An 18,934-nucleotide genomic window follows, 5' to 3' on the forward strand; every position below is an offset into this window, starting at 1 on the left:
CTCAGTTGGGATGAGGTGCTGGTAAAGGAACACCTCCCATGGGTCCTACAAATGGTCTCGATGTTCCATAACATCAAGATTTGCGCCGTGCTGTGAGATCAGATTAAGGATTTTCCCACTGACCACAGGAGATGCATGAGGGGGAATCATGCCTGTGTCCCGTGAGGCATCGCCACCTGTGTGCCACATGCCTCGGATCTCTGCCAAGCCTTTGCATGCAAATACACAATATGGATATAAACTGGAAGGAAGGAGATGTGAGAGCATGGGGAATTCTGCTGTGTTCGGGCTGACAGAGGGGTTTTTAGATATAGTATCACACACTGTAAAAAAAACATTGCATTTACTGAGTTTTTTTTTAAAGGTAAGTGGTTTTACACACATTATATGTGTTGAAAATAAACAAAGAAATTAAGTTGAACAGTACAAAATTTATTTGTTTAAATGCAGCCTTTACATAAATTGTTAGCAACAATGTACCTTAGAAAAAATTTGTAAATCCAATGTTTTTTCAGTTTATACACTCACAACAGGGACTGTATTCAAGATTATTTCAGCCCACAGAGAGTGCTTCACATAAACAAATGCTAATCACAATAACAATCTAAAAGGATGTGAAAATCAGCTGTTATTTGTTGATTTTCACACTCTTCCAATCTTGCTGTCATGTTTGTTTTGAAAATACAAACGGGCACGTTCACACTCCTGCTAAATTTGGTTTTCGGTTCACCTTTTAGTGCTTAATCATGTTGCATACATGCAAAGTTCAGTCATTTATGAGAGTAATACTGCGTTCAACAGCCAAATTAACTCAAGAAATATGCAAGTCGTGACAAACACATTTACAGAAATCCTGCACGGTGTGTTCCAAACTGAATTCAACATCCAATTGTTTTGACTTATTATTTTAGGCCCACACAGAATCTGTGCCCACAGAAAACTCATTTTCACAGATTGTTGACCCTGTCATTCCATGTATTTATCTATGAAAAAATGTTAGTAACTAGATTAATTTATTTCCGTTTTTACAATTTATTTCTTATCATTGAGTAATTTGCAAATGTTTTGATGTGCAGACCATTTGAGTACAATTGAACAATAATATTTTCTGTCTTTTTAGTGGTTGTATTATATGAGAGACCTGTAGATATGGTTAAGTGTTTCTAAATGATTGAATTTGCATTTTAACCTTAATTTCTTTTAGTATTTAAATCCTATACTTAAATTCCACAAATTTATTTATTTATTTATTTTATTTATTATTATTATTATTATTTTTTACAAACGTCTGCATATAAGTATAGCAAAAAAGTCCACATATTCCATCTGGCCATAATTGTTAGTGATCCCAGATATTGTTAGAAGAAACAAAGAATAAGAACAACCGTATATTAAACTTAAAACCAACTCTTTTAATTTGAAAATAAACTACACCAAAATGTAATGCACATGCATATATTATTACCTCCATATAGATCACATAAAATGATATTCACCCAAAATCTAAACTTTACTTAATCACCTTCAAATTGTAACAAACCTTGAGAATTCTTTTTATTTCTTTTACAAATACACTCAAAAAACCTGCTTGTGCAAAGTACTTTTTTTTAAATGAGCTGAATCAACATAATTCTTAATTGTATGGGGGGACAACCAAATTGTTTTATGTTGAATCCACTAAAATTTGTAAAAACAATTATTTTAACCTTATCGATTTGTGTTGGGTCAACATTAAGGAATTGTATGGAATCATAAAAATCATATTTTCAGTGTTTTGTAGAATCAAAATACATTCTTTTGCATTCAACAGAAGGAAGAAACTCCAGCAGGTGTTTAAGTGTAATTAAATTATGACAAAACTTTCAGTTTTTGTGTGAACTATTAATTGGCATGGAAACAGAAACTCTGCTAATCAGCCTTCAAAACATGATGCCTTGATGGTGGTTCAGTTAAAACAAATAATATGGTTTTGGTCACTGTAATATTACTTTGATTAAAATTGGCAGATACCAAACAACATCAGAGCTTTGCTATGGTTACCAACATTGTAATTTTGGACTATTTTGGACTATTATTTTGGACTAATATTTGGACAGGTCATGTTCATACGCACATGGAATGATTATACTTTTTTCAGAGTGTAGTTGTTGTTTTTTCAAGGATTTGGGCTACTTTTTTACACTGTTGGTGCAGACAAACACCCCAAGCTTCTTTTATTTACAGGTTAGGTTTGAAAAAAATCTCCCTTTTTTTGCCTCAAAAACTAAACAAAACAAACAAAAAGATATCAACATTGCAACAAAGTATTGTATATGAATAATCAACTTGATCTCCGGTAATCCATAACTTTTTAATTTAGTGGCTAATTCAGATGAATTTGTACAATTTCATTTGTACAGCAGGGGAGCTCATTCTGTGGTCTGTGTGGTCTTAACGCCCCAGTATATATTTTTGGACTCTACTACCATAAACACGTCTCAGATTAGATGTTAAACCGAGGTCCTGACTTTCTGTGGTTGTTAAAAATCCCAGAATGTCCTTCGAAAAAAGATTATAGGGTTACCCTGGCATCCTGACTACAGCAACAGTGTATTTTGGATGTCTTCCTTTATCTGACTTATTCCTTTCAGGTTTTGGAGTCTCGTCTAATGTTCTGATGAGTTGATTCAGGCAAGTTTCATTGGAAAGGGGTTGAAAATGTGTACTGTTGGTGTGCCTTTAGGAACAGGTTTGGGAAACATTGCATTATATAAATCAGCAAGGAGGAGCTTTTCTATGCCTTCCATCATCCCGAATGGACAAACAACTCTGAGTAACGGAATTTGAATTTTGGTTCTACCTGTGAGTGTATTGTTTTTTGACTCTGAAAGAGCAGTAGCCGTTGGCTTTCATTATATCAGTGTTTCCCAACCCTGTTCCTGGCGACACTCTAGCAGTACATATTTAGGATGGCCGTCTAATCTGACCCATTCATTTCATGTTTCGGATTCTCTTCTAATGCCGTGATGAGTGTATTCAGGTTTGTTTGATTAGGGAGATTACTGTTGGTGTGCCTTCAGGAACAGGGTTGGGAAATACTGCATTATATGAATCAGCAAGGATGATGGTTTCAATTCCTTCCATCATCGCAAATGGACAAGCAACTCTGAGTGGTGGAGACACACAAACAACATGCCCCTTCTGCCACTTCCTCCATGCTGTCCCATTAGCAGCATGTGTCTAATCTCAGCCTGAGTCGTAATTAAAGAGGCCGAGCAGAAGTATGAGGTAGTGCTTCTACCCGGCGCTCGCAGCTCCTCCTGTGCTGCATTCTGGCCAAACGCTTGGATGAAAAGTCTGCATGCTAATGATCAAGGTGCGAAAATGTCCCTGGGGTCTGCGACGCATCACATCCTGCGGCCCACTTGCTGCTAAAGGCTCCGGTTTCGTGAGCAGGTTATGAATATGAGCCGGAGGAGGGACCTGTCCCACAGTGCTGGACGTCTGTTTGACTGCGAGGGTGTTGACAGAGAAGGCAGGCGCTTTGATGGATCTGTGTCCTTCATTTGGGTCAGAGCAGGAGTCCTTCGGCATGTCAGGTGCTATTTTCAGAAGGCCTTGTACTCATCCTGCTGGGGTTTTCTGCAGACTTGTTAATACAAGTCTATTGCTTAAAAAAAAAAAAAAAAGAAGAAGAAGAAGAAGGGAAATAGGATTAATTTTGGGTTCTGCTATTTATCCTTTTTTCATTTTCTTTGTGAATCTATAAAAATACTTTTGAAGTTAATAGAAGCTAGATAAAATAAAGTTTCCTGGTATGTTGCATGAAATATTTAATTAATTCATTTGTTTATTAATGTGTATTAATAGTTTTTGTAATAAATGGAAGATTTACTAGTAACAATTTGAGTTAAAATAGTTTGTAACCAATTTTAATGCATGCAAAATGTGTGTTGGCTCAGACTGTACACATTTAAATAATTATTATTATTTTTAAATAAAATTAAAGTCATTGTTCATTGTTCTGAAAAATTCTTCTGATTACTGCATTTTAATTAGTACTTTTCTTTTAACTTTAATTTTAGTTTGTTGTCTTTTTACAAACACATCCTTTAAATGTTGGCATTTTAGCCATATATTTTATTTTATATATATATATATATATATATATATATATATATATATATATATATATATATATATATATATATATATATACACACACACACACACACACACACACATATCTGCCACTTTATTAGGTACACCTGTCCAACTGCTCGTTAAAACAAATTTCTAACCTGAAAATCACTTGGCAGCAAGTCGTCTAGACATGGTCAAGACATTCTGCTGCAGTTCAAACCGAGCATCAGAATGGGGACAGATGGGCTGGTCTGAGTATTTCAGAAACTGCTGATCTACTGGTATTTTCACACACAACCATCTCTTGGGCTTACAGAAAATGGTCAGAAAAAGAGAAAATATCTAGTGTGCGGCAGTTCTGTGGGCGCAAATGCCTTGCTGATGCCAGAGGCTGGTGGTGGTGTAATGGTGTGGGGGATATTTTCTTACCACACTTTGGACCCATTAGTACCAATTAAGTATCATGTCAACGCCACAGCCTACCTGAGTATTGTTGCTGACCATGTCCATCCCTTTATGACCACAGTGTACCCATCTCCTGATGGCTACTTCCAGCAAGCGCCATGTCATAAAGCACAAATCATCTCAGACTGGTTGCTTGACCAGTTCACTGTATTCAAATGGCCTCCACAGTCACCAAACTGTCACTTTATCTTTGTTTCAGGTTTTATTTATTTATCTATTTATTTATTTGTGTATTTATTTGTTCATTTATTTATTTTATGATTTTTTACATAATGCACAACAAAATGAATCCCATGTGCAAGTGATATAGCATTTAAACGGGTAAAATCAGAAATTTCATTTCCTTGTAAGTAATTGTAAAACATTATCAGCAGTTTCTGAGTCAAATTTTAAGTCATTGATTTTCTATTTATATGCTAAAAGCTGTACTGGTTGTGTGCAGTCTGTGTCAATGGAATTTATAATAAACTACCAACGTCAATCATAGCAGCATATTCCAAAAATAGCCAGCTTTGACATACTTTATTGTGTACGAATCACTAAACCCAGCATATCTTGCGTCAGAGGTCAGTTGCAATCTACCAGCTTTATGTAGTGCTGCTTTACGCATAACGATTAAAGGCGATGACATCAGTAGTAAACTCCTGTTTACAACTGTAAACTCTGAATTCCAACAAGGCGCTTTTGACATATTTAGCTCCTCTAAAAATAGCAAACAAAACCACATAAGAAAACCTCCTCCTGTCTCCTCAGAAGAAAACCTCTCTCCTCCTGTTGTTTCGATACAACATCATACATTTCCTCTGAGGTGGGCTGTTCTCAGAGATCAGGGGTTTAAAGGATTCTTCCCTGATCCCTGGTCCGGAAGGATTCCTGGACTTTGTGTCTGCTTGGACCATTCATCTGTGTCAGGCTTAAGCATTCAAGAAGTAAAATACATGCCTGGCATAAACAAGCATGACTATTGCAAATACCGTGATTCTATTGAAAAGGACAGCAAGCATGTCTTCACAGCATGTATTTTCCATGTATAGTGGACAAAAAGGGATGTGAAAACAGTAAGAAAATGTCTGTTTATTTGCATGAAGTTTGCATGAAATTTTACCACTTAGCAACACAAAATTATGACATGCATAAATCCAGTTTCCAGTCTTCATTTGTGTTTTTGTGTTGTCTATTAATTAACGGACAAAAAAAATAATAAACTGTTTAAAACAACAACAATACAAATAGATTGGTACATCACTTGTACCATTACCAACATAATTAAGCAAATTTGTGTTTCCCGAATGTCCATAATCATTTGCAAATAGAATCACAAATTTGTCATTTGAACTACAGCTCTTCTGCGCTTAAAAGTATAAATAAATAAATACAAATGTGACATATGGACTTAAAGGATTATTACACTTCCGGAATTAAAAATTCTGATAATTTACTCACCCTTTGCCTCCACAAATTTCTATCTTTCTTCAGCCGAAATTATATTAAGATTTTTGAGTTCTATGGTGCTAAGTGGTTTGAACTTCTAACTTCTGTGCAGCTTCAAATGACTCGGAATGATCCTGGCCAAGGAATAAGGGTATTACAGCGAAATGTTAGTTTTCTTTAAATAAAAAATAAATAAAAAATGCCCACCTATATATTTTTTTTACCACATAAGATTGCATCACAGAGCTATAGAGCCAGAAGGTGCTATTGTTAAAAAAACTACACAATTTTATTTTGTTTTCTTTATTCATATTCCCATTTAATCCTATTTATTTATGTATTTATTCATTTTGAGAACATAGACAGCCATCTTACTAGATAAGTCCATTATTCCTTAGCAGAGATCATTTACTGCCTTTGAAACCTTAGAAGTCCAATATGGACAAATGTTTTCCACCAAAAACAAAAATAAAATTCCATTACTTTTTGACTGAAGAAAGAAATGAACATCTTGAAGGACACGAGAGAGAGTAAGTGATCAGCAAATGTTCATTCTGGAAGTGAATTAATCATTCAGATAGATCATGAACATGGTGATTAAACATATACAGTAGCTGATGTGAAGTACAATGTAGATCTTGTACTAATCAAGCTCTTACTAAAAACTTCCTGGGTGAGTTGAAGCAAGTTGGCACTAAACTCAGCAGGATACCGGCACTCCAGGACCGAGTTTGGACACCCCTGCTTTAGAGAGTGCATGTATGCACGTTCCCTTTATTATGAAGGAACCCAAAGTGACAAAAGAACTAGCACTATAAAACAAAATGAAAAAATAAATTATGACATCCCAGCAGACACAAAATCATAAGACATTAATTTTAGGTTAGATTTAGGTCGCCAGCATCTGAGAACAATTTTCTTTTGACGTTCAATAACAACATAAAATGATATTGATATCATTGATATCACATCGTAAACCAGCGTCATATTAACGTCAAATACTGACATTAATTCGTGAGGTATGGCAACCAAAATCCAACGTCCGATAGATGTCATATTGGTAACGTCCACATAACATCAAGCTGTAACATCATTAGACCTTGATATTTTGTTGTTTTTAGGTTGCCTTAGAAAGTAACCAAAAAGCAACATCTGTCCGACGTTGGACATTGACATCGAACTGACGTTGGGTTCTGACGTCAACCGGATTTTCATTGCCAAACAAAAGGCAACGTCCCATGACGTTGGGGTACAACGTTAAGCTGAAGTCATGTTGACATCCTGTGCAGGCTGTGATCATTTTAATTTTTGGGTGAATTAAAAGTCTCTGAAGATTTGATGAGTTTATGGTTGCACTTTACAGTGCATGTACCATGAAATGGCCATTCCTTTAAAAAAATCTATTTTATTGGAGTTGTGTAGAGACAAGTAAACCTAGACCAGGTTTTATCTCTGGACATAGTATAAGTTATCACAGTCCCACAGTTAACAGCAATTCCAGACTGAAACCATTCTGAACCTTCTGCATAGTCCCTTTGAGAGGGGAACAAGATATGGGAGCTTCTGTCAAATTGAAAACGGCTCAAGCAGAGACTTGTGCTGCTGTCCCTTCAAGTCCCAGTCCTGCGAATCTATTAGTGGTGCCTCAGATCTGTCTGGGTAGTGTGGCTGCTCTCACTGGATCAGCGGACGCTCCTGTGGGCCACCCGGCATTTTAATGAAATACCTGAAAAGTCCATTTTCAGATCTCGTCTCTGTCCTCTCTCAGCCATTAATTACAGCACCACAGGCAGAGGGGATTCAAGAAGTGTTTTAAAATGGAAATCTTTAAACAAATGGGTTGACAGAAAAATCTTGTGGTGCTGAAAAACGGGGACTTCTCATGCATAATTGAGTGCGCCAGATTGTCCCTAATTTGCTGTTACATTTGGAGAGGTTAATAAAAGATGCTTTGCAATGTGTCTCAAATTCAACTAGTCGCAATTCGGCATTTTATGGCATCGTTGTAGAACACGCATAATTTTGTCAGATTTTAATGGATTTTAAAGGACTTGTAACCTTGTCTACTGATATCCTGGTAATTTTATCTTTAGTATAATTAAGTCTATAATTAGTTTTAATGGAAAACAATTTGAAATTCATGTGGACATTAAGGATCATTTTCACCTGTTTGGTACATTGTTTCGGGGTCATAAGTAGTTTCATTCTCATTATTATTTTAAAAATGTGGTCTTGCAGAGTGCATATAAAATGCAAGATGTCATTTGAGCTCTAATTTAATGTTCCAGAAATTGTTAAAGCCAAGTAATTTGTTCCCCAGCTCTCAAGAAGGAGTGACTCGGCTGCAGTTTGTAATCCAATCCTCAGCCCTCTTAAATCTTCTTATGAGAAGAGAGCATGGCGGAGCATCTTGCTCAGGTAGGGACTGTTTCCTCAAAACTCATTTCACGTGTGGCTAAAACAGCAAATGGAATTTGTCCACCCTATAAAATGTGCCACCTCATTTAATTTAATAGTGCCATTCAGTAACCTGATGCTATTTTAGCCTCACAATCGACCAGCTACGGTGGCCTTGTACCCTTGTCAGTCAAGACCTGAAATTATCCCCCAGTCTGCGTTTTTCCTGATAAACAAGTTCAACACACAACAAAAGGATTTTTCTTGAATCATCATTCTTGGATGACACTTCAGCCGTTGCTCATGGCAGACCTGTTTGCATCAGCAATGAAGGAGACGAGTAATCTGACATCCAGTGAGTTGTGTTGCTCATCCAGAATCCTAAACAGAAAACAGACAGCCTGAAGGAAGCTAGTAAGAGCAGCAAAGTTTGCAGATGTATTTGCAATACATCTTAGCATTCAACAGTAAGTAAATAGATTTTATGAGTAGCTATTCTATTCTAAAATGACTATAAACCTACCTGTGTGTGTGTGTGTGTGTGTGTGTGTGTGTGTGTGTGTGTTTAATTTATATATATATATATATATATATATATATATATATATATATATATATATATATATATATATATATATATATATATATATATATACACTGTAAACGATTTCTTGTTAAATTAACAGTAAGTTACTGGCAACAATTATCCAGTAGCTGCTGTATTTTATAAAACAGTAACATTACTGTAATACTAATTACATTAGTATTACATTTATTGTCAAATGTAATACATCATTTTACTGTTTTCTTTTTTACTGTAACACCAATTACAGTAGTGATACACATACTGCAAAACTGAAAACAGTATTTTACTGTACATTTTTACCATGCAGAACTACGGTATTTTAACGTTACTTTCATTATTACTGTATAGTATTTTACAGTTATTAAATGTTATTTTATTGTATTTATTAGTGCTACTTTATAATGAGTAAAAATGTAAAAAAATTGCACAGTGATATTTTAACTGTTCAAGAAATACAAGAAAAATAAAGAAACTGAAACTTTAACTTCACAATAAAAGTTTATTGTGTAAACCCTACTGAAACAGTAGCAATTATTCAATATAACAAAGCAACAGAACACTAATGAACAATTGATAATTACAACCAGTCAACAATAAATGCATCAAAAATTATTCCAATTTTAAAAACAGGTGAAAATACTGCTACAAGACAGGAAATGATGAAGGCCAAATGCTGTTGTGGAAAAGGGACAGTGAAAAAAGGGCAGCAGCATGATGACGATCCTGCAAAAATGACAAGCAAAATCAATCACTGGAGAACAAACTAATCATGCCTCAAATTATTTCATTCATTCAGAAACCAAACACCGCACTGCTGTTTTATATATATATAAAACACTGTTTTTTATAGTTTTTGTTGGCGAAATAGTTTGTTGTCAATTTACAATTACAGTAACGTTAATGGGGAAAAGATCAGTCAAGTCAAAACTAGTCAAGTATCCACACAGGTATATAAAAAATAAAATCTCATCTTAACTGAATATCTGACTCTGTATAGCTTGAATATCTGATTCCATGATTACTCTACTAGCGCTTCCACGGATTTAAGAGGGGTGAACACAGTTTATTCTGACCTTAAGAGGCTACATATTTAAAATAAATAAATAAAATAATCTATTTTAATGTGACTAATGTTAATCAAATACTTTTAAGCTTTTAACACATATAAATCCACTTCTAACTTACAGACGAGATTGCGTTAGAGAACATGAAAGCCCTAGGTGATTTTTTTAAATAATGCTAATGATAAGTTACTGACATTTGGTTCGCATAAAACAAAGTAATCACTAAGCACTCATTTTTGGCAAAATCAGCCGAGGCGCAGCGACACGACAAAATGTGTTAAAGTTGAGCAGAGAACTGAAGAGTAGTCAAGCAGTCTACTTCATGAAATGTTTGTGGTAATATTCTGCGATCAATTCGTATTATTGTATTTCAATATGCAGTGATGGCATGTCAGTGAGACAAATAAATCTTTTAGAGTTATTTTGTTCAATTTTTTTTCTTTTTTTTTTTATACGAACACCTCTCCAGTGACATTTCCTCAAATTAAATCATCATGGCGTTACTGTGCACAGCATCAGTAAAACCTTAAGAATAATTTAAATACCTATTTTTTTTAAAACAGTCACTGCTGATTACAAACTAACATTAAAGAAGGATTACAGAAATCCTGAATGCATGACAATATAAAGATGTATTACTCACTGATGTTGAAGCACTTCCAGGTCGTCAGAGATGTAGACAGAATATGTGCCATCAAATGAGCTCTTGTGCAGCCTTTGTTGGACATCAAGGTAGTATGTTCACCCACACTGTAAATAAAAAAAAATCTGTTATTTTACCATTTTTTTTCCAGCAGCTAGTGTAACAGAGTCATTTGGTTAGGTCAAGTGGTTTAAAATAATTTTATTTATTAAATACTTGCCTACCCATATATAGATGTAAAAGTAACCAAAATAAAAATTTTATTAAAATGTGTGGGATACTAAGCATGTTTGGTCAACAGAGAGAAGTAAACGTTTACTTTAAGCATTGATCCTAATGAATCTATTTCTGAACTACCGGTACATCCAACCTTGCCTTGGAAACAGCATTTTTGAGCATTTAGATCAGGGGTGTTCAACCCTGTTCCTGGAGATCTACCTTTCCGCAAAGCTCACCTGGAACCTTGATCAAACACACCAGTCTTTAATTACCAAGTTCTCCTTCAGATACTATTTAGTTGGTTTAGTTGTGTTTGATCAGGGTCGATCTCCAGGAACAGGGTTGAGCACCCCTGTTTAAGACAATAATAAATAAGACATGTAGATGATATTTTATATTCAATCATTTATTGTGCAATTTAAATGACTTCTATTCAATATATACATAAAATAAAATTAGAATAAGAATAAAAAAATAATACTCTATGCCAAATAAAATACTTCAGATCTAAATAAAGCAGGTGTTTTTACCTAAAGGTTCCTTTCCTCCAGTTAGTTTAGCTGCAGATTCCTCCACATCTGTGCTTTATTTGGTTCTTGACTTAGGAGTAACTGGTGTCGCATTCCAGGTCCATCACAATCTGAGCTAGAAGGACAATATGACAAAAGACAAGACACGTATAAATAAAACAAAAAAAACAAACACGCCCAATAAAATTGCTAATAAATACAATGACTACAGTTATAGTAAAAAATATGTGTCTAATTTTTACTCAGCATTTGATAGCCAAACAGCCTAGCCATGGTTGTTTTATTAATTTATTCATTTTCTTTTCAGATTAGTCCCTTTTTTAATTTGGGGTCGCCACAGCGGAATGAACTTATACAGCATTTGTTTTATGCATCAGATGACCTTCCATCTGCATCCACACACACTCATACACTACAGACAATTTAACCTACTCAAATCACCTGTACCACATGTCTTTGGACTGTGGGGGAAACCGGAGCACCTGGAGGAAACCCACGCGAACGCAGGGAGAACATGCAAACTCCATACAGAAACGCCAACTGACCCAGCCGAGGCTCGAACCAGCAACCTTCTTGCTGTGAGGCAACAGCACTACCTACTGTGCCACTGCGTCGCTACTGGAAGAAGAAAAATAGGTTGTACATGAAACTCCTCACAACAAATCTGTGAACAACTTGATATTTCAAAATCTACAAAATGAGGAAGACATCAACATTACCTTAAATAATCAAGTGAGGAGAGATTGGTAGCATCACTTTTTCAACATCAATTGCTGTAGCTGCAAAAAAGATACATATAATAATAGTAAAATAAGACTTAACATTTAATAATCTAAATTTATGGTACAACCATACCAATCTGTGTGGGGTTAAAATAAATTTGTATATAAATCATTCCTTACACCTGAACACCAAAAATAAAATGTACAATTAATGACGCACTATACAATGAGCTCATTAACCAGTGAGAAATAGACAATTAATATGAATTATGTTTATATTAACGTTAGCTTAAAATACATCAACTGAATTTTATTATCAGCTCAATTTAATAAAACAGTTTAGACTTGTTTCATTGTGAGTTTAGTTTAAATAACTAACTTACAGTTTACAAATTTAACCATAATGATAACTTAGTCATAATGACCACGTGAAGACCAGAGCTTACCTTAACGTTAAACGTTTAACTTTTCATGGTGACTTTGCCTTCATCTCAGTGTTGTGCTGAAATAGAGAATGCAGTTAACAACACTAAGTAAAAGTTACGTTTTTTATCAGGTAACGTTACTATGGTCAAAAACTCACTCAATATAAACTCACTCTATGTTACGTTATCTAATAGTTAACGTACTTCGCAAACACTACAATCACGGTCTGGCGTCGAATTACGTGACATAAGAACCTACAACTAAGTTAACTTGGTTAACTATTTTAAATTACACACACTACACAGAAATATACACAAAACAATCATTTAACGGACATAATTTGACATTGAAACACTTACCGAGGATGAATTCACTGGAAGAAAAGGCGACAGGTGGATTTCAAATAAGGAGAGCCGTTGCTTGCCTGTTGAAGGTCGAATCGAGTCAGCTCGGTTCTATGAATCGGCTCCTTAGAACAGTAAAGAGTCGAATCCGCCTAAAACCGATTCCTTTTAGTATATTATTGTAAGACACAACAATGAATCATTACTATTTCGTTATACGGCTCAGCCATACGCATTTATACACTAAGTGCATATTGCTGAATATGCTTGTGAACACGTGTGATAAAATAATTCAAGCATAAACCGAGCAAACGGTCCCAGATAGCAAATTACATCTGGCCCAGATATGGCCCACATCCCCCATTTTCTTCTGGCCCACATACCGCGCGGAATGACGGCGATGACTCAACCTGATTGTGGCTGACATAAGGATCCAAAAGTCAGCCACAACTGAACCAGATCTGGGCCATATCTCAGAAAAAGCATGGTCCATATCTGGGCCAGATGTGGCCCATACATTTTCTCAGATCTGGCCCAGCTGCGGCCCATGCACATTCTCAAATCTGGCCCAGCTGCGGCCCATGCACTTTCTCAGATCTGGCCCACATGCAGCCCATGCAGTTTCTCATATCTGGCCCAGACGCGGCCCATGCAATTTCACAGATCTGGTTCAGTTGCGGCTGACTTTTGGGTTAGATGTGGCTGACATCTACATTTGGTAGCTATATAAATCACATTAAAAGGAATGCTTAGTTTAAATTGCTTTATTTAAAAAAATGCTTTAAAAGAAGCATATAAATTGATAAATACAAATATAGAAATTATATAAATAGATGCATACAAAAAAAACAACAACAGATTGATCAATGCAATACAAATAAATATATGAATTAGATAAATAAATGCATACAGAATTATCACAAATTAAATGCAAATAAATATATATAAAAGTTAAAATTAGGTAAGTGGATATACAGAATAAGAAGAACATACAAACACAAATGTATATACAAATTAGATAAATAGATACAGAAAAAAAACACAGAAAATATATATATATTTTTTTATAAAATGCATATTAATTAAATTAACAAATATTTTATAACCATATAGCCAGAACCAATAATTAAAGAGATAAATAAAGGGCAATCCAAAAACAAGATCAGAGGCGAGGCAGGGGTCAAATAAACAAATGATAATTACAGAAACAAGATAAACAAGTATGAGTAGACAGAACAAACACAGAAATTGCATATTTAACAAAAATATATTACTTAAATAATTACAACTAAATATTTATTAGCATTTACCTAGAACCAAAAAAATATATAAAAAATTTAAATTAAATAAACTGAAAATCCAACAGGGCAGTCCAAGAGTGAGGTCAGGGTCGAGCAAGGTTAAAGCCAAAAAAAAAAAAACAGTCCAATGCAAAAAAAATCCTGAAAATAGGAGAAGACAACAATTAAAAGGTGCTGTTTGCAGAGTACATACAGGTAAAACTGGATTAAAATTAAGGACTTAAGCACTTTTTTAAGCACCTATTTTTATTTTTAAGACAAAGCAACGTATTGAACACCTGAAATGTATTCTCAGCAATACATAAAAACATTCCATAGGAACTACCTATCAATTTATTAAAAAAATAATAATAATATTAATATAATATTTCATAGTATTAAACCTATTTTAAATGTGATTGTGAAATTATTGTTTTTTTATGTTTTCGTAGATGGAAAGAGAACTGAAAATTAAATTACATTAAATTAAAGGACTAGAAATACTATTACATTGCTAAAATAAAACAAATTTTAGTAAATAATACTAATACAGAGTAAAAGAACATGGTACTATTTTAATTAGTTACATTTGGAAAAAAAATCGGATTTTCATTACGGACCTTTTTTTAAGTGTAAACTTGTTTGAATGGTTTAATTGTTTAATTACAAGACTACATAAAAAGAAATTTGCACTAACAAAGGAAGTTTATTTTAAGGAAATATATTTTCAAGTTTAGGAAGGTTTTACGTATATGATGAAAAGATGTAAAAATTTAAAATGTAGCCTTTTATTTACACATTTTACACGGTTTTTCTTGTTTGCTCAGTCTGTGTCTGCCTTTACAATCTGGCAAATTTGTTGCTTAAATAACTTTTATAGTACTTGGATTTTTTTTACATAATTATAAACAAATGACTTTACAAAAAAAATTTATTTTTAAAAATAATAAAACGAATGACTTCATTTCATTTGAGGTATTTGAAATATTTTTTTACATTTTCTACATTTTTTAAAGAGCCTTATTGTTTATTTTGATAAATGTAATAACAGATTGCTTTGACCTGTAATGCCTGTACAATTTAGTGATGCTTTAAGACAGACTATGTATAAATCATACAAATACCTCATTCAAAAACGTTTCCAGCATACCAACCCCGTGACGTCAGACACAGCAATATTACAAGATGGGGATGCCTTTGTGCTAAAAGCTTTAGTTAAACATGCCCTTTTCATCAAAATTGTTACATTAATCAAGTTTGGTTATTATATTTTTATTAAATCAGAAAGCAATTTACGAAATAATGTAAACTTGATTGACTGCATCACTTCTACTACAAGACACTGGGAAGAATTTTTGCTAGGAAGATCTGACACTCACTGACAAGTTTACTCCATCAATTCATAGTCTGAAATCTTGGTAATTAGTGAAAGTACCTTTGAACTGACCGCAGATCTTGATGTGGTCTTTCTTGATCTGGTCTTCTCCACTTTCGATCCTTCCCTGGGTTCATCTTTACAAGGAACCTGCTGAATGGAAAAAAAATACTTAGTGATAAAACCTGGACTATATCATGCTCTAAAATATTTTAAATAAAAGCAGCGTAACAAGACAAGCTAGTGGTGGAGGTTTGCTAGAAAAATCTGTGAGAGAGGATGTTGTGTGTGAGTCAGACTGAGACAGACTGTTGTATGAATGTGTGTTTTTAAGTGTATGAATGTGAGAATGCATTCACAAGAGTGTGTGTTAGTTTGAGGATTTTGCTATTTTAAATATTAGGGTCCAACAGAGTCATTTGTTTAGTTAAGTTGTTTAAAATTATTTTCATTGATTAAATACTTGCCCATATATAGATGTAAAGAATAACCAAAAGAAATAATGTATTAAAATGTCATTATATTTTATATTCAATCTGCAAATCATTTGTTGTGAAATTTGAATGACTTCCATTCAGTATATGAATAAAATAAAATTAGAATAAGAATAAAACAATAGAACTCTATAAAAAAATACTTCCTATCAAAATAAAGCAGGTGCTTTTACCTAAAGGAACTTTATTAGTATGGTTCCCTGCTTCCAGTTAGTTCAACTTCAGATACCTCCATAATCTGTACTCTGGTGCTTCATTTGGTTCTTGACTTTAGAGTAACTGGTGTCGCATTCCCGTCCATCACAATCTTAGCTAGAAGGACAATATGACAAAAGACAAGACAAATATGAATACACATAACATACAGAATAAAACATTTAAAGATATAGTTTACTATTCTGCCACCATGTATTCATCCTCTACTTGTTTCAAAGCAGTTTGAATCTGTTAAACACTAAAGCAGATATTTTGAAGAATGTTAGAATCCTGTAACTATTGATATACCTAGTAGGAAAAACTGGGTTTGTGTTCATTCATTTTCTTTTTAGCTTCCTCCCTTTATTAATCTGGGGTCACCACAGTGGAATGAACAGCCAACTTATCCAGCATATGTTTTACGCAGCAGATACTATTCCAGCTACCACATATCACTGGGAAAAACCCATACACTCTCATTTACACACATTCACTATGGACAATTTAGCTTACCCAATTCACCTGTACCGCATGTCTTGTGGGGGAAACCGGAGCACCCGGAGGAGACCCACGCCAACACGTGGAGAACATACAAACTTCACACAGAAATGCCAACTGACCCAGCCGATGCTCGAACCAGAAACATTTTTGCTGGGAGGCAACAGAGCTATCCACTGTACCACCGCACCGTCTGAGTTTATGTTCAAAAGAACAAAAAAAACAATTTTGAAACAAGTGGAGGATAAAAGATGTCATTATTATGTCATTATTAGATTTTTTAAATAAGCTATGACCTCACACAGTGATAAAAAAGCAGCAATAAATCTTGTAATATTTTAATAATAAATAAAACATAAAATATATTATTTCAGTACCCAACAACCAGTCTGACATATACAAGTTACAAAATATGTACAATATTGTACCTGGTGTGCTTGATGATGAAGTCAAACAATTAGTAATGCACTGATGTGAGAGTTGTCCTTTCCTTCAGCTTGCATCCTTGCATGATTCCTTTCTTTTCTGTAACAAATTAATACAATACAATCAATTTATAAAAATATTATTTTTACTTGCCACAAAACCATTTGTTTGTACTTGATACATATGTACAAGATTAATGGTGCAATTCAGTTTCCAGGCTGTTTTGAAATAATATAAAACATAAGATATGGATTTTAAGCTTTTTTAACACAATTGATTTTATTTTTTAACAAGGTTTAATATTTCATAACACACTTAGCCTTCTTTTTTTAGCTTATTAATTTCCTTCATAAGTCATTTAACACATCATGTTTCATCTGTGGATTTTTTTTCAAACGTTTTGGCTTTAAAACATTTTTTAATGCAGACCAGTCTCAACAGTGGCCAGCATGAACCACATAACGTTACTCTGCAAACTTTTGCTGAAACATGATAAAACACACATTAACAAGCAAATCAAGATCATTAGGATTAACGTTACCAAAAAGAGACTGTTCGTTCAGTGTTTGAGCTTAAAACCAGTAACAAAAGCAGAACTCGGCACCTATTACAACTGTATAAAACGGACAGCATATGATTCATTCATTCAAGCTCCCGTTTCGACGCTGTTCTTCATATAACACGTCTTATTGATCATTTCAATTGTAACTTAAATGAATTTGTTGAAACCCCGAGCACAATCAACTTATCAGATTAACGTTACTGAATTGACGGCGGCCATCATTCTTAGCCGTTTTTAGCCATATTATCCACATTTAAGTTACAGTTTTATCACTATACAAAACAGGGGCTTTTCTAACAAATAAAAACATTACCTGACGACAAATATCTCACAAATATGATTTTAAAATAATAACTTACCCGATATAAAGAAGAAGATGAAATGGCGGACTTGACTTCACTTCCTCGTTTGAAAAAAATAACCGTCATTTACGAGGCTCCGCCCACTCCACCGTAATGCAAGGATGAAGCGAAACACATATTCGCCACCAGGGGGCAGTTTATGATTATGTTTTTAAATATATATATATATATATATATATATATATATATATATATATATATATATATATATATATATATATATATATATATATATATATATATAATATTATATATATTAGGGTAAGGGTAATTAGGCAAGTTATTTTATAAAAATGACTTGTTCTGAAACTGTAGAAAAAATATATAGCTTAAAGGGTTTAATAATTTTGACCTTGAAACACTTTTAAAAAAAAATAAAAAACTGCTTTTATTCTAGTCGAAGACTTTCTCCAGAAGAAAAAATATTATCAGACATACTGTGAACATGTCCTTGCTCTGTTATGTAACATGCTGTAATTCTAGAATATTTACTGTTATTTTTAATATTCAGTAGCTTGTTATATAAAAACTATAACACTTATATTTACAATTAACTAATTGCTAATTAACATGCTTATAAATAGCATATTGTCTATCAAATTTGTTGACACTGTTACAGGTGCACACACACAGAACCAGGATAGACTTTTGGGCCTTTCTATGTTGAGTTTGCATGTTGTTTCTGTTGGTTTCCAGTTTCTTCCATAGTGCAAAAATTTGCAGTATAAGTGAATTTTGGATAAACTAAATTTGCTGTAGTTTGTGATTAAGATAATGTGTGGTGTTTCCCAGC

The 18,934-nt window shown here is 33.9% G+C and overlaps 2 long non-coding RNA genes across 3 annotated transcripts; both read right to left on the reverse strand.

Moving 5' to 3' along the window:
- Nucleotides 1–9,486: 9,486 nt before the first annotated feature.
- On the reverse strand, nucleotides 9,487–13,038 carry LOC101885472 (uncharacterized). Its single transcript, XR_011010384.2, has 7 exons — nucleotides 12,965–13,038; nucleotides 12,626–12,681; nucleotides 12,177–12,236; nucleotides 11,899–12,075; nucleotides 11,458–11,572; nucleotides 10,709–10,815; nucleotides 9,487–9,724 (listed from the first exon to the last, which is right to left on the reverse strand). It is a non-coding gene; the product is annotated as an uncharacterized lncRNA (long non-coding RNA).
- Nucleotides 13,039–13,697: 659 nt separating this feature from the next.
- On the reverse strand, nucleotides 13,698–18,202 carry LOC110439374 (uncharacterized). Of its 2 annotated transcripts, XR_012401011.1 has the most exons (5): nucleotides 18,139–18,202; nucleotides 17,220–17,316; nucleotides 16,328–16,410; nucleotides 15,665–15,757; nucleotides 13,698–14,391 (listed from the first exon to the last, which is right to left on the reverse strand). It is a non-coding gene; the product is annotated as an uncharacterized lncRNA (long non-coding RNA). The 2 variants fall into 2 exon arrangements; XR_012401012.1 differs by lacking the exons at nucleotides 13,698–14,391; nucleotides 15,665–15,757; nucleotides 16,328–16,410 and adding an exon at nucleotides 16,816–16,984.
- Between the last annotated feature and the right edge of the window lie 732 nt (nucleotides 18,203–18,934).

This window comes from Danio rerio, chromosome 3 (assembly GCF_049306965.1).
Source record: "Danio rerio strain Tuebingen ecotype United States chromosome 3, GRCz12tu, whole genome shotgun sequence".
NCBI classification, from domain to species: domain Eukaryota; kingdom Metazoa; phylum Chordata; class Actinopteri; order Cypriniformes; family Danionidae; genus Danio; species Danio rerio.